The sequence below is a fragment of the Pinus tabuliformis genome, chromosome J (genome assembly GCF_031772625.1).
Source record: "Pinus tabuliformis cultivar Carrire ecotype Pingquan chromosome J, CPIR1, whole genome shotgun sequence".
Lineage (NCBI taxonomy): Eukaryota > Viridiplantae > Streptophyta > Pinopsida > Pinales > Pinaceae > Pinus > Pinus tabuliformis.
In genome coordinates, this window is record NC_142295.1 from 7,144,265 (window position 1) to 7,166,297 (window position 22,033).

Here is a 22,033-nt window from a genome sequence, read left to right on the forward strand (position 1 = left end):
ATTGTTTCTCAACAAAGGCCTTAAATGCCAAGAACATGTTAAATACTTCACTCTTGAGTTTTAAGAAGTATACCCAAGTGTGTCTGGAGAAATCATCAATGAAAGTTAAGAAATACTTGTAGCTAGAGAATGAAACAACTGGAAGTGGACCACATAAATCACTATGCACAAGCTGTAAAGGGGCTGAGGTGTGCCAAGAGGCATGTTTTTCAAAACTACCCCAATGATGTTTTCTGAATACACATCCAGAACAAACATCTCTGCAAGATACCATAGGAAGACCTGTCACCATATTTTCTTTATATAGATTTTGATGGGAGCGATAGTTTTAGTGACCAAATTGCTCATGCCAAAGTTTGCTCACTTCATCATTATGAGCAACAAATACGGAGGGAAGAGTTGATGACCCAAAATTGTTAAACTTATACAACCTTGTAGAATCATCAACAATTCCAGTAGCTAAAATCTGTCTAGGATATATTTAAGGTCCTTAATTACAACATCATGAGGTGAAAATTCAACGATTTTACCTTCCCCTGAATGAGTTATTTGATATACAAATAGAAGGTTGCAGGATAAGGTAGGAACACATAATACATCATTAAATTGACCATTGTCTAGATGAATAGTTCCAGTCCCTACAACACTAAGAGATCTATCATCACCAACATATATATTTTTGGTGTTACAATCATTTAAAGAAGAAAAGATTGCTTTGTTTTTGGCAATGTGATAAGAAGCTCTAGAATCAATGCGCTGTTGATTTGGGGTAGCATCGGATGTGCTCTAGCCATGAAAATTGGTGGAAAGGCTATTCTAACTGGTTTGAGAGATATTAAAATAATTAATATTTTTAATGGAGTTCATAAGTCTAAACTTAGGAAAAATAAAATATTAATGGGTATTAATATAAAATTGGGTTAGAAGGTTCCAAAAGTCATGGATCAAGCCAAATCTAATCTTAGTTGTTGATTAGAGATTTAATCTCGGTCGTTGATGGACCGATGAGAAAAGTATAAGAGGAGGCTTGAGGGTCAGTTGGAGAACACACTAGAGTGATCAGTCATTCATTTTGCTAGAGCGAGGTTGCTAAGAAAAAGTGAATAAGTGATCAACAACGAAGGGCAGTGAATACATTGCAGAGAGGCAGAGTTGGTACCAGAGAGATAGCGCAGAGCCCGAAGAGGTTGACGCAGAGGCAGTTGGGTACTACACAGAGGCAGCCAGGAGCTGTGCAGAGCCAAGAGAGGCCAGCGTGTGAGACGCAGAGGGTCTATGGGCTAACGCAGAAGCTTCAGTAGTTGTGTAGAGGCTAGCAGAGCTGACACAAGGCCAAGAGGCAGTGCTGGGAGGATTTTCGTATGGCAGACTAGGTTTTGGTGAGCCAGATAGGGTGACGCAGTCCCTATCAGAGTGACTCAGAGCAGTGGAAGCTGCAATTGTTGCTGTGGAATCATTCATCCGGTGATTAATCAGCCGAAATATCTGTCTTCGAGGAGAGGTACTACTGCTGAGGGCATTCTCTGTTGGGTGAGCCATTTCTGGCACCCTAGTTGTATTATGAAAACTGCATAATAATAAAACCCTCTGAATAGCTGCACCAGTTTTCCCGCATTGGGTTTTTCTAGGGACATTGGTCTAGAAATAATGATGTCACTTGTGTGCTTGTTTTCTTTCAGTTGATGATCTGTAGATGTTGATATTGTACTTGTGTTTATTTTCAGTATTTACATGGTAAATAACTTGTTAAGTAATTAAACAAGTAGGAAGAAATAAACCAGATAGTACAGGAAGAATTTCTAACGGGTTAAACTTAGAAATTCCAACATGAGCCACTCATGAGAATAAGAAGAAGAAGATACATTTAGTGCATAACCAGACTGAGATGCTTGACAACCACATGTAGAAAGTGCTATTTCTGAAGATGAAGTTGAAGTTGAAGACTGCTCCAAATGAATGTTATGCTTCTTCATTGCTGCTTCCAAGGCATCCATCTTCTTAAAGCATTTGGATTCTAAGCGGCCATCTCGATTACAAAAGTTGCAATGTGTATGAGTCTTCTTCCCTTTGTTTTTATTTGCCTTATCATTTTGCTGAATTGATTTTTCATTTTGAGACTGAAAGTGCTTAGGACCCTTGATTAGTTTAGGACCATTCTTTTTAGGATGTTGCTTCTTAGGATTCTTTGAACTTGGTCGCTGTTGGGCGGCTAAGGATTTCTTAGAAGAGTTTGCAAGATTAAGAAGACCAAGATGTAAGAGTTTTTCTTGTTCTCTTATTAAAAAATCACAAAAGACATCAAAAGAGGGGGACTTGTAGGCTTGTCTTTGAGAAATAAAGACTTGTCTAGTAGAATGGAAGGTGGAAACAAACACAGAGTAGTAGGTTGGTGCTAACTTTGTAAGAATGGAATAGATAAGGCTACCATCTTCTTTCTTAACCTTAACACCTTCCAAGAAAAGTCTAAGGGTCTTGAACTTGGACAAAAAATCTTCAATGGAAGAAAAGTTATTGGGGTCCAACGTAAGCAATTCATTTTCGAGTTGATGGGATCTAATCTCATTTTTAATTTCAAAAACTTTATTGAGTTGTTTCATTGCTTCATCAGGGGTATCAAGTTCTGTGATATGGAATTTAAGGTCTGAAGAAATAGACATCCCTATCAACTCACGTGCTTGATCTTGCCTATTTTCCCATTTGGCTGCTTTATCTTCATCTTTAGGTTTAGATTCTTGGCCTAAGGCTATTCTATAAAGATCTTTACTTCTAAGTAAATCCATAATGTAGGATAACCATTGGAAGTAGTTGGTGTTGTCAAGAATAACTTGGCATGGACTTTTCATTTTAACAGAAACTGAAGCTGTAGATGCTGAAACTAAGTGTTCCAATGGAAATATCTCAAAAAATTAGGCCGATTAAAAAAAACGGCTCTGAAAACGGCTTCCGGATGAAGAAGTTATGACTTTTTGAAAAAAAGTTGTTGAAGATGCCGATGAAGTACGTGAATGTGCGGAAGTGAATGATAATGTTATATTTAAAAAAAAATCCGCCCTTTCAGAACTTAATCTAATTAGGTCACTTAAAAAAAAAATATGTGACCCTCTTTTATAGATAAGTGAAAGTCACTTTTACAATGGTACTTTATGAGCTACCCACTAGATTGTAACTTAAATAAAAGATAAAGATACTTTAGAATTATAACTGACTCACTTTTTATAATGGGTGAGAACACTTTTATATAAAGTAACTTTGAAACATAAGTTATATGTGCTTTTTGAAAAAGTAACTCAACAAAAAGAAAGACTTGAACCCAAAATCTCTATTCTCACAAAGTAACTTTGGACCAAGTGAGCTAGTTTAAAAGGTTAGTAATTTTTGGAAAAGAGGAAGGTTTTTTTTTTTTTTTTTTAAGCTTTTAGTCACTGAAGCTTTGGAGTGCGTGCTTACTTGAAAAGACCCTTTTTGCTTACAAAACAAAAAACCACACAACCCAACACGGACATGCAAAAAAACCAAACCTTATGGCTTGAAGTTAGCTTTCGCCGTAAACTAAATATTTTCTTCAATGTTTCTGATTTTCCGAGATCACACTAAGGCACGGCAGAAAAGAGCATACGCATGAGAAAAATCCTTCCTTTCTACTTCTAATTTGCCCAGTTCGCACAGAGTCGCGGGGCCAAGAGCATACACATAAATGAAAAGTATAGATCCGGTAATAAAAAACGAAGTGCTAAATAAACCGAAATAAATAGAGAGATGAATAACTAAAATTGCAAATAAACATTGTCTACCTCCAGATCTTAAAAATGACGCAGCTAGGGCTATCAAAAAACTTTTCGTGTGAAATGAAAGGGTTCCTCACTAGAACAGATGCTGCTAACACAATAGAACAGTCCTCTCGGCCTGAAAGCAGTCAGAAACAATAGATCTAGGAAACGACGGTCGAATGTAGTTGTACGGCTTCGGATTTGGATTACCAACGGATGCGGCCCTCAAATAGCTCTGATACCATGTAGGAATTTACAGGGTAAGTTCCTAAGATAGAACACCAAAGAACATCGCTCACAAACAGATCACAGATCAATACAACAGTATTCTTGACGTGGTTAAAACCCTCAAAGAGGGAAATAGCCCACGGGTTGAGCCAACGCAACCACTTCAAGCAATTTATCAATAAAAGAAAAAAAATTACATAAACTTCTCTCATGAATAGTCACCCTACAAATGACCCTCCATGCTCTTTAAATAGAGATCATGGACCAATCGGGTTTTAAGCTACGGATCAAGTGTCGGTAATACTGCGGAGAGAATGAACCGTCGGATCACTTCATGTCTAGAACATATCGTGACCGTCGGATTGTAAGTTACAAAAGTACATAGTTACCTAACTCTACAGTAGACCAAGTTATACTTAACTATTTCCTATGTGTCAGAATATCCTAACAACTGCCGCTGGTCAATGTTGGTCAAACCAATAAAAAATCAGAAGTCAACGTTGGTCAACGACTTGAAGTCAATCTCGGCCCTATTGTCAAAACTCAGCGTGCGGTCAACTAGCACGTTCGACTGGTCAAACTATAGTCAAACTCACATGTGCGGTTGGTCAAACCACAGTCAAAACTTAGTCAAACTTTGCGGTTAGATTTTTCACACGTTTGACTGTAAAGATGCTAGTCAAACTTTGTCAATGCTAGTCAAGAGTCAATTCGGTCTCACACGTGCGGGCCTTCAAGAGAGAGAGAAATGATGATGAGAGATATAAGATGCTCCTTAGCAATAGATTTCTCCTTAGCTAAATTTCCCCTCCACTAATAAAGATTGAATGAGCTTGCTATGTTAATGATTTGTCTCCTCACATGCTTGTCTATTTATATAGAGCTCTAATGTTGAGTGGAGACCCAATAGGTGGCTCCTCATCACAAGAAACCCCATTACTTATGGAGCCTACATTACAACTCAACATTAAACTAGAATTATTTATTCCACTAATGGGTTAAAAAACCCCATTAGATAAACAAATCAAACCTTCTCTATTAAATAAACAAATCAAACCTGCGCTACTAAAAAGAGATCACTCCATCCTAGAGCAAGCGATGTGAGCATCGTGGGCCAATCTCCCCTAGCCAAATTAGCATGGCCCTATGGGAGAAAGACTGCCCTTGGGCCATTCACCCCTAGCCAAATCAACATGGCCCCATGGGTGAATGTATCATTCTCCCCTAGTCAAATCAACATGACCCCATGGGAGAATATTTGCCCGATGCTGCAAAAACATCAACAAGGGATGCAAAGGAGGGTGTGGAGGCTCCTTGCAGGGCTTTCAGGGAGAGTAAACCACCTATTAGATTTTCCAGCGATTTGGCCTTGATGAGTAGCGTCAATGATTTCGAGCCTTCTAACTTTGAGGAGGCAATAAATCAACAAGTCTAGAGGGATGCTTGTTGGAAAATCAAGGATATTGTAGATTAAGGTTGATTCTCCTTTCTTGATAATTACTTGTGAGATTTGTTCATCTTTTATTTCTTTATTATTTATTCTTCCTCAAGCAATTACCAAAACCTAAAAGGCATGAAGATCACAAGAACACAAAGAACATGAGATATAGGCTCTAAGCCAAGGCAAAACCCCACAATTGGGGAAAATCTGAACAATCCTCCTCTTATAGAATCAGATCAAAGTGATACATCAAGACCCAAGACCAAGACAAATACCTCCACAAGTGCCCCAAGTCAGCCCTTCATCCTTTGTCATGATTTGTCTTCAATAAGATAGCTAATCTGTCACAAGATGCCTTGTCCCACAGTGATCTTTCATCCTTCCTGTAGCTTGTATTTTACAGACTTTGTAGTCCTCCTTTAACTCGCAGATCAATCATTACGGTCCTTCATCAACTTGCATATCATAGCCATTACAGTCCTTCATCAACTTGCATATATGCCTTCAATCTTATCACAAGACTTCCACAAATTTCACTTTGCCAAAATGAATGAGAACACGTGCCATTATATAGTTGTCTGTCTATATGAAGGGTCACATCCTTTGGGCGGTCGACTTGTCCATCTGGAGGGTCGACTTTGCCTTGTGGAGGACTATTTGACTATCTTTGACTTAACAAAAAAAAAACTTTCTTTTTCTTTACAAAGAGTCCAAATGGACTTTGACTCAATTTCAAATCTGACTCAACAAATCCTAGAAGCATGAAGAACATGCTTGACTAGTAATAATTTTCCTTTACTTCTTATTACATGAAATACAAATGATATACGTTTAAAGATTATGAACACTGAACCTAGTTATTTTTACAACAATACCATTGTAAAATATAGCTCCATCACGAGGAATGATGTGTGGGACATAGTGTCGAGCCCTGAGGGGAAGTCAATGGTCACTTCTCGATGGATCTACAAGATCAAGCATGCAACGAATGACAACTTTGAGAAGCACAAAGTGAGGTTTTTGGCGAGAGGGTTCTTCCAGAAGGAGAGAGAGAACTATGAGGAGACATTTGCTCCTATTGTCATACATGCATCTATTAGGGCAACTATTTTCATTGCTTCAAAGATGGAGCGTAGGATATTGCCTTCCTCAATGGGCTAATTGAATAAGAGGTGTATATTGAGCAGCCTTAGGGCTTTGAGGTGCATGGGAGGGAGTCCCATGTATGTAAATTGAAAGTCCCTTTATGGGCTAAAGTAGGCTCCACACACATGGTATGTCAGGATTCATGGATATCTTCTTAGTTTGGGGTTCACTAAGAGTAAGGCAAACTCAAACTTGTACTGTGTACTTGTTGAGGGTGAGCCGCTTATCTTTGTGGTGTGTGTTGTTGATCTCTTCTTGACAGGATTAGAGAGATGTGCAAGGAGCACCTTGCTTTTGAGTTTGAAATGATGGACATGTCAGAAAATCAGAAAGGCAACAAGATTTTCTTATTCTTGATAATTACTTGTGATGTTTCTTATTATTACGATTTTTATATCTTCTTTCTTTTAGTTCATCAAGCAATTACCAAAGCAGCAACACATAAAACAATAGACACCAGACATAGGCACTATGCTAGGGAAAAACCCTCGTCGAGGGGAAAACCCAGTCAAGAAATTCTTTCTTTCAATAGTATTCTTTGAGTTTCTTCACCCTAGACCAAGACTAGAGCTTCCTTCCACACCAAGTCAGTGTCCCAGAATTTCGACCCCTTTTGAGCAACTTCGACTAGGTAGCAACTTCCAACAACTAGCAGCTTCCGGCAACAGAGAAACTTGGAAGACTTCGATCTCCCAATCCAGGACACGAAACAGAGAGAGAGGCACCAAAATTTCGATTTTTCCTTTCTCCTTAGACTTCCCCAAACTCACACTTACTTCGGCTTCCCGACAATAGACTTCACACTTTTCCTAGCTACAAGAGATATCGAACTTCTTGTGAGAGAGTGATGCTCCAAATGACTTCGACTAGCTTGTATTTATAGGCTTCTTGTGGGTCAAATTAGGGTCCTTAGGCCAACTTGATCTTCTTCTAGGTCGACTTGATGTGGAGGATACATAAATCATATTTAACTCAACACTTAACCTTTTTACATGATTCAAAATCCCAAGAAGGGTCTCTTTAAAAGTACAATGACTTGATTGACTTAGAATAAATCCTAGAAGTCCTCAATGGGGACTTTGACATAAAACATGGTGACCCAAGAATGAAACCCATGCTTTAATAAGTCACAATAATAATAATAAAATTATTTTCTTTATTCTTTTGACAAGTACATTACTTGATGACTCAAATACATTAAATGAAGACCGAACCTAGTTACATTTTCCAACATGACATTGACTTGATGCATTACTTTTTTGTGGTTGGAAGGGTGGCAACAGGTAGGAGAGATTTTCCTTGGGCAGGGCAACTATGTAGTGGAGATTCTAAGAAGATTCATGATGGAGGGTTGCAGGCCTATGTTTACACCTATGATCATTGACTTGAAGAGTTGAGCGCTTTTGAGGGTGAGTTGGTTGGATCCCACATTGTATAGGAAACTGATAGGTTCTTTGATGAATCTGGTCAACACTAGGCCAAATATCTATTTTGCTGTGAATACACTTAGCTAGTGCATTGTGGAGCTGAGGAACGTTCATTGGGTGGCAGCGAATCATGTGCTCAGGTACTTGAGAAGTACAGTGGAGTATGGATTGAGGTATGTCAGAGTTGGAGTGGAGTTACAGGGCTATATAGATTTAGACTAGGTTAGGAGTGCATTGGACATGAATAATACGTTTGGATGTTGTTTCGACTTCGAATCAACTATGATCTCATGGTTCATCAAGAAGCAACACCTAGTGGCACTTAACTTAATAGAGGCCAAGTACATGGAAACGAATTTGGCGAGTTGTGAAGCCACATGGCTTCGCAAGATGCTTTCATGGTCATTTTGTCTTGAGATGGGGCCCATTGTGATTCACTGTGATAATTAGAGTTGCATCAAGCTCTTTAAAAATTCTATGTTTCATGACAAGTCTAAGCATATAGAGATCAAGTATCACTTCATCAAAGACAAGATTCAAATAGGTGTTGTGAGATTGTAGTACATATCCATAGGGTAGTAGGTAGTAGACATTCTTACCAAGACTCTAATGAAGGGGAAGTTCATGTTCTACATGTACAAGTTGGGGGTGGGGAGAATCTCGTCCTTGCTAGGAGGGATGTTGATGTTTATACCTACAGAAGGTCTTCGAAACTGGCTTGGTGTCTTATCATGCAAAAGAAGTTTGATTGCCTCTTTAGATGCTTGTTTGCTGGACTAAGGGACTTTATTATTTCTTTCTTGAGCTTAACCTTAAGAAAAGTACAATCATGAGAGTAATTAATCGTTGTGGACTATTAAGCAAAATTTCTAAGAATAAATAATAAAATTATTTAAGTGACTTAATTTAATCTCAACCATTACTCTCAAGAGAGGCATGGGATCTAATCCTAGCCATTGAGATTAGGGTAGGGATTATTTGCTTAATGAAATGATAAAGTGAATCTAATGGAGATGTGAAGACACCATTATGCACATTGAGAGAGCAATTTCTTAAGAGGAGGGCGAGAGGCTCTAGTTGATTGAAGAAGGTTGAGGAGGAATTACTGGGGGAAATTTTCGAAGATATTCAAGGGAAGTCGAGTAGGAAGAGAAGGACCGCATTGAGGGGTTGATTTGTTGTGAAGAACAAGTCATTTCCTTAGGTCGATTTGACAAGTGCGTAGGCCGTGTCAAGGCTGTGGGGAGTGACTGCCCAGCCCCCTCGAATCCGCTCCCAAAGCGCGCTCTGCTTGAAAGCGCTCATTTGGGAGCGAATTTTAGGAGCTTGCTATTGCCAAAAATAATTCGCTTTCAGGTTGCCCCTCCCGAAAAAGGTTCGTTCCCTCCCATTAGTGGATTTTTGAGGTCTATAATGGGCCTCCTATGGAAATTATAAAATAATAGTGGAAATAATAAAATAAGATTAGATTACATCATCAAATTTTAGAGGGAAAAAAGAAAAAACCTATTTTTTCAACTCGTATTTTCAACTTATCTCGCTATGAGTTTACTCAAATTTCGAGCGCAAACACTCGTTGGATGCATAATTTGATTCCTCATCCAAGGAGTACCCATGTTTCATACTTTCAATGGACCTCGCTACACGAAAAATGAGAAATACATGAAAAACATTATTGCAATCACATTTTTTCATGTATTTCTCATTTTTCATGTGGTAGGGTCATCGAAAGTATGCAACATGGGTACTTTTTGGATGAGGAATTAAATTTTGCATCCAACGACTACTTCCGCTTGAAATTTGAGTAAAATCTTAGGTAGATAAGTTGAAAATACGAGTTGAAAAAGTAGCTTTATTATTTTATTATTTTTTAATCTTTCTACTTTTTTACTCCAAAAATGGTGAATCATCCCCCATGGTTGACACCATCATCTTGAATACTATTGGTTCTTATAAAGTTTATTTTGTTTTCAAATTTCAAGATTTAGGGGATTGCAATGTTTCCAATTGATTCTGTCATGCTTGAGGATATGAGATTAGCATTTGATCAAGAACATGAAGCCCTTTAAGTACCTTGATGTTGGTGTTATTGATTGAACTTCATTGATGTTGGTAGTATTGCTTGTTGAACTCCTCTATCGTGGCCTTAACTAAAATGTACCCTTCACTCAAAGGAAAATAATTGGTTATGCATTAAGCTTTTTCTACCATATTATAAGGTTGAGGTGATGAACTCTTCATTCAAACCAAAATCATTGGTTAGGCATGTTAAACTTTTTCAATTTCTACCTTATTAGTGATCCCATTTCTAATAGTGTTGAATCAAATGATGAGTTTCATAAGTGATTATGTCGATCAATGATTTGTAGTTTTGATGTCTAGTTTTGCTGTGACTACTACTATTGAGGTTGCAGAGGGGTCCTTTGACTCTAAGCCAGATGGTGTTTATGTAGCTCATGTTGATGATCCCATGTCTACTAGAAGATTGATGTTATATTGTTTAATCAATGTTTTTATGCTTTTTATAATTAATTTATCATTCTACAGACTTCTGCTGACATATATGCATCAAAATATATAAAAATATATGTTATATAAAATTCGCTCCCTACTTCTGCTTCCAAGCAGCTTTGGGCCGTATGATTTCCATAGAGACCGTGAGCAAGGAGAGAGGGCTAAGAGCACTCCAAGGAGGCCAAGTTTGTCTTGGGGCTGATTCTAGTTCAACTGCTGAGCTTCCGAGCAGCCATTATTTCCAGGGGTCCGAGTTACAGGTTCCCCTTCAGTTGTTATTTCTGTGTAATTTTATGTGGGTCAGAACCCAATATTTTCCAGATTTAATATAAGTGAAGGAAAAACAATTTGGGTCAAATTTCTGTTCTTGTGGCTGATTTTCTTATGAATTTTCCACTACATTTTATTTGTGAAGTTAAGAAATACCAGAGTATTTATTTTCAGCAGTTCAAAAGTTTATTTGTGTAATAAAATAAATTTTTGGGTATAAATAATTGTTGGGCAAAATAAATCATCTGGTATTTAAATCAACAAATTTTGAAGTAAAACAAATGGATGTGAAGATAGTGTCCCTACATGGGAATTTAGAAAAAGAAATCTACATAAAACAGCTATAAGGTTTTGTTGTTAAAGGAAAGAAATCGCTGGTGTGCAGGCTAAAAAAGTCCTTATATGGATTAAAGCAATCACCAAGGGTGTGGTATAAAAAATTTGGTACTTATATATTGGGACTTTGCTTCACAAAGAACAAAACATATTATTGTGTATATTTCAAATTAGTTGGTGATCACTTTATTTATTTGGTCTTGTATATATGAATGATATCTTGTTGATTAAAAATGATAGAGAAATCATCTGGGAAGTGAAAACTAAATGGTCCTCCAAATTTGACATAAAGGATCTTGGTACTGCAAATTTCTTTTTGGGCATAGAAATTAGAAGATATCTAACATGTTAGTGTCAGTCTTTCCAGCCTTCCTCCAGTGATCAAACATGCTCTTACAAAGTGATTTTGAAGTGTCAAGGTCAAATTTTGTCATTTCAGTGAGTCTTCAAGCAAAATTTGGTCACTAGGCATTAGGTCTAGGGTTTGCTTTTACTCCTTCTAAAGTTGTCCAAATGGCGGTCCATGTCATCATTCAACTGAGTCTATCATCATTCATAGGGTTGTCATTATCATGTCAGTGTCTATTGGGTCATGTTACATCTTGTTCATGCTTCAGTCGCACCTAGGCAAGCTCATTTCCCTCTCCTAGGGTTTTTGAAGCCAATTTTTCTTGGACGGTCAAATCATCGGCAAAACTTGTATCCAGATGTTCATACACCTTCCCCTATCCTTAAAATACTTTATCAAACACTTTCCATCCCTTAGATCCGCCAAATTCCTCATTTTTGCACAAACCCTAGTTTCTAGCTACAACTTGGCAATTTTCTACATTTGGCCTGTGTTTTGCCCTTTTGGACCCCTTCCACTCGCTCAATCTCTGAGATTCCACTTTCCCTTGCTTCCTAACATCCCTCCCCACTCGCAAAAATTTCCCCAAGAATTTAGAAGCCCCCTATCCCCTTCATTTCGCTCAATTTCGACAAAATTCCTTGTTTCACACATCGGGACAAGTCGCACTCAAATGATGTTCCAGAGCAATAAAAGATGAATTTTGGAAAACTAAGAGAGGTTTTTTTTCCACAACATGCCAAAGAAGAAAAACCTCCTTCACTTTTTGCACAGGTGTCATGGTTTTAGAGAAATGTCAAAATTACAATCGCCGGATCCAATGCGGTTGGCCAAAGCACAAAAACGAAGGAAAACGCCCGATCCCCTCCATATCTTGGCTGAGGCTTCACTCAAAGATCATGGCACTCAATAGCCTAGCCACAGCTCAAATCCCAAAAAATTTTGAGAATTTTGGGTAATTTTGGCAATTTTTGGAAATTTACAGGTTTTGGCTCCTCAACGGGTCTCACCCCCGGTGAGACCCTTTGTCATCGTAGCTCCGTTTTGCAAAAACTCAACATTTCTAGATTTGTCATCCAAAGTTACACATGCCTATGGATGGACTTGAGTTTTTATGGGGATTTGGGCCTCCAGAAGGTCAAAATACAGGCAAAATTTGACTTTCTGCCCCTTTTTTGAGTTGCAGAAGCAGTCTTGGGAGAATTGACTTTTGACTGGGCAAATGACCTCCAAATCCAAAAATTCCAGTTGGGTTGGAAAGTAGACTCAGAGACCTTTCCAACGAGCTATCCTGCACCCAATTCTGACACCGGGAAGGCCTCCAAACAGAGCTCCAAAGTGCGCGACCTGTTGAGGAAACTTTGCCAGATTTGACCAGTTCAGCCCAGAAAACGCAGTTTGGCTCCAGTTTGACTTTTTGAGATGGATGGTGGTCCTCTTGGATGTAATTGTGACACTTTTTGGATATTTTTACTCTTGTTTAACTCTTCTAGAAGATTCTTGCATGTAAAGGGTAAAAATTGAATGTATGAACTGGTTTCCAAGTTTATAGAGGCAAGTTGTTTTGACTGCCTATTTTCTAGTGCTTAGTTTAGAAGTGGTTCAAACAGCTCCTAGGATAGTGAGCTCGACCCATGGAGGCAGGGAAAGAGGTTAGATCATCTATATTATGTACTTTCTTGCTCATTTTCATGGTTGGACTCTTGAGGGAGAAGCTATCATTGTATTATTCACTTGTATCTCTGCAATTTTTGGCTAAGGAAGACCAGGGTTTTGCAGTCATCTTTGGGATTCTTGTGGACTCATGTGTTGATGGTGTGTTCTTCATGTTCTTGTAAGCTTTGTTATGTGATTCATTTCCTTTCTTTACTGCTGCACATTAAACAAATGAAGTGTTAAAGTATGAATTCATGCTAGCCATGCTCTGCTTTTAAATTTGTTTAATTTCAATGTTTTCTTCTGTCTAAAGAGAATTCAAAGTGATTGTTTGCTCTCTTTAGCTCCTCATCTTTCATTCCTCACCATTCATTTCAGTTAAAGGCATCAATACAGGCTCCTATCTCGCCCCAAAGACCCCCCTGCAGAAACTGTGTCAAATCCCCGCACCCTAAATTGCAGTTCCTCAATTTGCCACCAAAATCCCCCAAATCAACCTTTATAATCAGTTTACTAGGCTAATATCAATGTCACCTTGTTGGTCATCTCATCCCATTGAAAATTTCACGAGATAGACCGGAGAGAGCCTTCTCCTGCCCCGTAGGGCTAGCTACGAGGCTAAATGGTTTGATGTAGCCTTGAGGTTTGCCTTTCTCAGCCTGAGGTGAAATTTCAAGCGCTAACATACTGGCGACCATACTGGGGAGAACATCTAAACCTTTGCTCATGGACGTGTTATTTCATAAGTCTTAGACGGAGCCTGAAGTTACGCCAGGAAGCCTTCGAAAACGCTCTTGTTTTACATCAGCGTTAGTAGATAAACGCTGCTTCAGTCAATCTCCGTGAGCTTGTGGATACAACACTTCAATTGCATTTTACCCCAGTACATGTATCAAGTTCAGATCTGATTGTTGATGATGGACAACGATCAGACCTTTGAAAGGCTGAAATCATTCACTTGGCGACTCTAAATCATTTTTGAGATCAGATCCAAAGACTCCACTGGAGGATGATCCCGACCAGCAGAAACATGAAAGGAGAATATGGACATATCAGGTATTCAAGTTGGAATTTCATCCAAGATATTTTGTTCTTTGTCATAAATTATTTCTTCTCTTTTCCCAAGAATGTCAAGGCTGCGTTGCAAAGTATACTGTATTTGAGAAGAGATCCTCGGCCTGCAGTTGATTCTTTCCCTTTGAAAAGTGTGAATACCAAAGATTTGCATGCCTTTGAGCTTGATCAAGATCCTTTTTCCGAATTTTGTGATGAACCTATACCTGCTGTACATACCCCTACCCCTTGTAAAATTCCAGATCGGTATAAACCTCTTGTTTTACCTCCTGTTCTTCATGCTTTTCCCAAAAACTATGATCTATATTTGCCGATGTTTGATGGTGAATGTAAGAATGTCAACGCTGAGCAACATGTGCAGAATTTTGAGAATTTTCTAGATCTTTTTGAAGTTGACGAAGAAGATGTTAGTATAAGGCTTTTTGCTCTTTCTTTGCAAGCCAAAGTGAAGAGTTGGTTCAAAGCCCTGCCTGATGCAAGCATCTCAGATTTCCAGCAGTTTGTCAAAGTTTTTCTCGATCGGTGGATGATTGGGCAGAACCTTTTCTTGATTGTAGAAGAGTATAATCAGCTAAAAAGATTGCCAGGGGAGACAATACAACAGTTTTCAGCCAGATTTAATCAAGTTTATTATTCAATGCCAGTTGATATAAGGCCTACTCCTAGATCTGCTCTCTTGCACTATCCGGGTGCCTTTGATCCGGAGATGGAGTTTCAGCTGAGAGAAAGGGATATTGCAACACTTCATGAGATGCAAAACAGTGCAGTAAATGTAGAGGCGCATCTGCTGATCCGACAGGCAAGGATGAAGGAAGAAGAGTTGAAAATCATAGATCCGGAAAAATTGACATCTCTAGAGGTAAAGCTTGATATTTTGGTAAGTGCAGTGGAAAAGCTGATGGACAATATCAACACAAGGAATGCTTATGATGTTCAAGCCCATGGCGCGCTGATTGAAGAAGAACAAGTTGCTGATCCAAAATATTTTGTTTCTGATCCTAGTTGTCATAGTGATTGTTTTATAGATCATTGTGCAGAAGAGAGAGCTGTTGATATGATGTGTATGTTTGATGATGATTTGCCTCGGTTTGATCAGTATGATGATGATTATGTTCTTCAAAAAGAAGCTAATCTTGTAGACGAACCAGCAGCTAGTTTTTGGGAGGAAGAGGTTCACTTACAGCAGCTCGAGTACAATGATCAAATGATGCATATCAGCTATGACATTGACGAGGAAAGTGCAGCAAATTTTGAAGTAAGTGAAGGATCTTTGCCTTTTTGTTTTGATTCATTTCAGTTCATCAGAGATAACTACCATGAAATTAGAAATCAACTGTCAACAAGTCTTGATCTAAACCATCTTGAGAGCAAAGGAAATTTTGTTCAAGACTTCTCATATTCAGATTTGCAACCCCCGGAAGTCATTGATTTTCAAGTTGCAGATGAAGACTTGGAAGTGCACACACATAATTTAATGATTCAAGGTGACTCCGTACCATTCTGTTTTGAATCATTTCAGTTTTTGAATAGTAGATCTTCAAATGAACAGCCTATCACAAATCAGCAATCTCTCAGTGTTAATGTTGAGGATGAGATGGATAACAAAATTCTTGAGCAGCCTGTAGCATCAGATTTGCAGCCACCAAATGAACTTGAAGGGCAGATTATAGATGAAGTTGTGGTAGACGAAATACATGATTTGATGATGCAGGAAGATTCTATACCCTTTTGTTTCGAAGCATTTCAGTTTATAAGGCAGAATTCTCGTAAAATTTCTCAAGAACAAGATGAACAGTTAGAAGGATGTCATACATTTTCAATGGATACATTGCAACAGTCTTTTCAAGTTTTTCATGATCCAATAGCTGATGTTTTGGATGAGGTTTGCAGTCAAAGTCTTTCTCCATTAACTACATGTGAGCTTGAAACATGTGCTGATATGAATTTGATCCGGCAGCCAGTTTCTTTGTCATTTTTAGCAGAGGTCTCGTCACAAGGCTCAGATCAAAGTTTGCATTCATGGTATGAGGAGAAGAGAAATCCATTAGATGAGCTAAGTTCCAGTGTGCTTGAATTTCATGATCCTTATGCAGTGTTTTTGGAGGCGGATAAAGAATTCATATTATTCAATGGATCTGTTCCCAAGTTGTCATGGGAGTTGTCTTTCAGTAGTTCTCTCTTGTTGGTCATAAGTGAGCACTTGCGGAGAATTCGAACAGCAGATGAGATACTTACTTGGTTGCATTGGTTGTTTCATTTCACTTGATCAGGTGATGAATGAAACTGTTAGAGTAGGTTGTGATGAATAAGCTCCACTTTGAGCATCATTTTCAGTTGGTCGATTGTGTTTAAGTATTGAGTCAGTTTTTAGTTGAGTCATGTGTCCTTTGTTAGTCCATTTTCAGTCTTGTTGTTAAGTTAGTTTGAGTCGGTTTTCAGTCATGCATTTCAGCTTGAGTTTTTGACTCCATTGCCCAATGATTGAAAAGCGCTGGTCTGCTCTCCTAGAGGTCTAAGGTTCTTGGTACCTCCAAGGAGCTACCATCCCCATTGGAGCCAATGTTAGTGTCAGTCTTTCCAGCCTTCCTCTAGTGATCAAACATGCTTTTACAAAGTGATTTTGAAGTGTCAAGGTCAAATTTTGTCATTTCAGTGAGTCTTCAAGCAAAATTTGGTCACTAGGCATTAGGTCTAGGGTTTGCTTTTACTCCTTCTAAAGTTGTCCAAATGGCGGTCCATGTCATCATTCAACTGAGTCTATCATCATTCATAGGGTTGTCATTATCATGTAAGTGTCTATTGGGTCATGTTACATCTTGTTCATGCTTCAGTCGCACCTAGGCAAGCTCATTTCCCTCTCCTAGGGTTTTTGAAGCCAATTTCTCTTGGACGGTCAAATCATCGGCAAAACTTGTATCCAGATGTTCATACACCTTCCCCTATCCTTAAAATACTTTATCAAACACTTCCCATCCCTTAGATCCGCCAAATTCCTCATTTTTGCACAAACCCTAGTTTCTAGCTACAACTTGGCAATTTTCTACGTTTGGCCTGTGTTTTGCCCTTTTGGACCCCTTCCACTCGCTCAATCTCTGAGATTCCACTTTCCCCTGCTTCCTAACATCCCTCCCCACTCGCAAAAATTTCCCCAAGAATTTAGAAGCCCCCTATCCCCTTCATTTCACTCAATTTCGACAAAATTCCTTGTTTCACACATCGGGACAAGTCGCACTCAAATGATGTTCCAGAGCAATAAAAGATGAATTTTGGAAAACTAAGAGAGGTTTTTTTTCCACAACATGCCAAAGAAGAAAAACCTCCTTCACTTTTTGCATAGGTGTCATGGTTTTAGAGAAATGTCAAAATTACAATCGCCGGATCCAAGGCGGTTGGCCAAAGCACAAAAACGAAGGAAAATGCCCAATCCCCTCCATATCTTGGCTGAGGCTTCACTCAAAGATCATGGCACTCAATAGCTTAGCCACAGCTCAAATCCCAAATTTTTTTGAGAATTTTGGGTAATTTTGGCAATTTTTGGAAATTTATAGGTTTTGGCTCCTCAACGGGTCTCACCCCCGGTGAGACCCTTTGTCATCGTAGCTCCGTTTTGCAAAAACTCAACATTTCTAGATTTGTCATCCAAAGTTACACATGCCTATGGATGGACTTGAGTTTTTATGGGGATTTGGGCCTCCAGAAGGTCAAAATACAGGCAAAATTTGACTTTCTGCCCCTTTTTTGAGTTGCAGAAGCAGTCTTGGGAGAATTGACTTTTGACTGGGCAAATGACCTCCAAATCCAAAAATTCCAGTTGGGTTGGAAAGTAGACACAGAGACCTTTCCAACGAGCTATCCTGCACCCAATTCTGACACCGGGAAGGCCTCCAAACAGAGCTCCAAAGTGCGCGACTCGTTGAGGAAACTTTGCCAGATTTGACCAGTTCAGCCCAGAAAACGCAGTTTGGCTCCAGTTTGACTTTTTGAGATGGATGGTGGTCCTCTTGGATGTAATTGTGACACTTTTTGGATATTTTTACTCTTGTTTAACTCTTCTAGAAGATTCTTGCATGTAAAGGGTAAAAATTGAATGTATGAACTGGTTTCCAAGTTTATAGAGGCAAGTTGTTTTGACTGTCTATTTTCTAGTGCTTAGTTTAGAAGTGGTTCAAACAACTCCTAGGATAGTGAGCTCGACCCATGGAGGCAGGGAAAGAGGTTAGATCATCTATATTATGTACTTTCTTGCTCATTTTCATGGTTGGACTCTTGAGGGAGAAGCTATCATTGTATTATTCACTTGTATCTCTGCAATTTTTGGCTAAGGAAGACCAGGGTTTTGCAGTCATCTTTGGGATTCTTGTGGACTCATGTGTTGATGGTGTGTTCTTCATGTTCTTGTAAGCTTTGTTATGTGATTCATTTCCTTTCTTTACTGCTGCACATTAAACAAATGAAGTGTTAAAGTATGAATTCATGCTAGCCATGCTCTGCTTTTAAATTTGTTTAATTTCAATGTTTTCTTCTGTCTAAAGAGAATTCAAAGTGATTGTTTGCTCTCTTTAGCTCCTCATCTTTCATTCCTCACCATTCATTTCAGTTAAAGGCATCAATACAGGCTCCTATCTCGCCCCAAAGACCCCCCTGCAGAAACTGTGTCAAATCTCCGCACCCTAAATTGCAGTTCCTCAATTTGCCACCAAAAACCCCCAAATCAACCTTTATAATCAGTTTACTAGGCTAATATCAGTGTCACCTTGTTGGTCATCTCATCCCATTGAAAATTTCACGAGATAGACCGGAGAGAGCCTTCTCCTGCCCCGTAGGGCTAGCTACGAGGCTAAATGGTTTGATGTAGCCTTGAGGTTTGCCTTTCTTAGCCTGAGGTGAAATTTCAAGCGCTAACATAACAAACAAAAACATTTGATAGATCGGACAAAGTAACATTTGGTAAATCAGAGAAAGTATGTCGAGACAATATTGCAGAGGCTTAATATGCGGGAATGAAAACCAGTAAAGATGTATATTCTTGTAGGTGTAAAGATATTAACTTTGTACTATATGTTTGAAGTTTGATTATGTTTTAACTTTTGTGAATTTAATTTAGGGATTATACTTATTTGACATTATGGACATATAGACTCTTTTAAATTTTGAAGCTAAAGAATATGTTCTGCCTCTGATTTTATCATGATTAAGCTATTCATATATGTTTTATATTTATTAATCATTAGCATTGATTTCTTATATGAAAATATATAGCCGGAACCCGTTGCATAAAATTCATTAATTGTTGTCAAAGCAGAACAGTGTGACTTAGATAAGACTTTTTTTCACCCCCAATTTCAGCACAAATCTCTAGAAATGGAGAAAATATTATTTGTGTGTAACCTATTGACCACATTTTGATTTTTCTGTGCACAATAAACTTATATGGATTGTCAAATCTTTATTAGCACATGAAGGGTATTCAAACTTGATTGAAACTGCAAGTATATGTTTTGAGTTAAAATCCAGTCCGTTTAGCAATTCTCTTTTATTTTAATGTTTTTCTTTGTTTTGTTCTGTAGGAACGGTCTCGTGTACCAGAGGCTGTCATAAAGGAAATAGAAAAGTTGAACAGTCTCGATGTCAAGCTATATGAACATGCCCTTGAAATATACTCTAAACAACGGACAGCTTGGCTTCAACAGCAGACTTCTATTCCACGGGAATCCAGTTTACAGGTAGATAAACGTGGCAACTCAAATGATAGTTTTAGATAAATACGAGTCTGCAACGCTGCATACTGGCATTGATCTCTTCGATTGGAAGTTCGTTGAGTTTCACAAGTCACCCAGTAGAGATATATATACAGACCATTATAAAACGATGTGAAATTTTCAATTAGTTGTATTGCATTATTTGCTTATAGATGTCCTTGGCTTTCGATCCAAAATAAATTTTCTTTTATTGTTTTCAAGTATGTAACTCGAAGCCCTGTTCATGTCTGGATTTTTCCAGAAAACTCTCTTTTCCAGAAAATTTTGCCTATAATTCTCTTTCCATAAACTATCATCCGTAAAAGCTATATTTTCACTGAAAATATCACATTTTTCGACATTATTTGCCGAGCTTCTCTTCTGCTTGTTGACCCTTTTTTTGTTTTTGTTTTTTCTTTCTAAATTCTCCTTATCCGGGGTTTATCGTTTTTCACCTTCATGTGTATTTACAGGTAATGGAGGATACTTTTTACAACAGGGCATCAAGGTTCCTATCAGTCAGTGGTTTTTTGGCATTTATCACAGTTGTGCCACTTGTTTATTTAATTTATAAACTAGCGGCAAAGGGAAGGACATCGAAACTTAAAATTTGAGATGTCATATATGATATTTCCTCATTAATGTATTTTATTTATCATCATTTTTGTCACACTCGTGACGCTGTAAAATGAACAAGTTTTTCCTCTGTAAATTACAGTTTTTCATGGGGAGAGGCATCGGGTAAGCCTATTTTTCCTATGAAGAGTCATACAGAGACCTGCTCTCGGTAGCATATATGTAACATTATATTTCCAGAGGAAAATGTTGAAATGTTTCTCATGGCAGTAGCACTGATCAAAACATTTAGAGTTTACTCTCTGTATTTATAATTGGGATGGCTGAGAGGTGAGATGTGATCGTGCAGGTCTCTTAGATCGATATATCCATTTTTAAATCTAGCAGTTTGCATATGTGGTCAAAGTTAACTGGCATGTGTGAGAGACGATTGTGCAGGCCTGTTAGATCGATATATCCATATTTAATCTACTAATTTGTATGTGGTCAAAGATGCTCTAATATGTAGAAATATAAGATGGTTAAAACGGGAATATTTCTTCGTTTGTTAAGAAAGTCCCTAATACTGATATGTACCAAGATACCCAAAATAGCACAATAAGCATCAATTATGCCGATGATGAATTGCACGTGTAAGTCTTGATATGTAGGATAATACTCTTAACAAGTTCTTAGAGATAAGAATGTCAAAGAATCATATACGATTGTGCACGTGGAAGATTAATAGAATCTGCTCCTCGAGTGTACTCAGACAATTTTATTAACCATGAAAAGGAAATTAGTTATAATATGTGAGAGGCATAGGGTACATATAACCTCTGTAGCCATATTACAAAGTTCCATGGGTGCTTGACCATAATGTAAGAATAAGTGATTATGATTGGGATATCTTTACAGAATTATTTTATTCTAGGAAATAGACTAGGATTATGAGGCATAGTACTCATGCGAGCATAGTACTCGGTCAATGTACCGTTTACTTGTTAGACAACTAATTCTCGAGATTAAGGTTGGGTTAGTTTGTGTTATGGTAAGTGGTTAGTAGAGTCCAAGAAGACCTAAAAACTGAATCAACGGTTTTTTTATGTATTTATATGTACATTGTGTACATCATTCTTTGAGATCAATAATTAATATATGTTTGAGTTGGTTTCCAATTGTGTTGTCTTACATTGGTATCAGAGCGTTGGTTCGAGGAGTATCAGAGCACGGTTTATCTGCGCTGTTGAATATGTGAGTTATCTGCTCTGTTGAATACATGAGCCACTTGTTTTATGGCTTTCATGAGCACTGATGATGTGTGAAAGAGGCATTAAGAGGAACTAGCGGTGTGGAACATGAAAAGTAGTGAGACAAGGGCACACTGTGGAAGAAGGAAAGACAAGGACAAAAAGAAGTGGTTTTGAAGGAAACGTTCCACATTAAAGGCACACTGTTTATTGTTGATATCCCCACACGTGCATAGACGCCGAGATGGATTTGAGAACATAAAATTGAATAACACCTATGTT

At 38.2% G+C, this 22,033-nt stretch overlaps 1 pseudogene across 1 annotated transcript in view; it reads left to right on the forward strand.

Annotated features, from left to right (window-relative positions):
- Nucleotides 1-20,855, forward strand: part of LOC149225156 (protein-tyrosine sulfotransferase-like) — a 267,602-nt pseudogene extending 246,747 nt beyond the window's left edge. Inside the window, exons 10-11 of the transcript XR_016246941.1 lie at nucleotides 19,776-19,931; nucleotides 20,420-20,855. The product of XR_016246941.1 is annotated as a protein-tyrosine sulfotransferase-like (transcript). The remainder of the gene's footprint in view (nucleotides 1-19,775; nucleotides 19,932-20,419) is intronic.
- The last annotated feature ends 1,178 nt before the right edge of the window (nucleotides 20,856-22,033 follow it).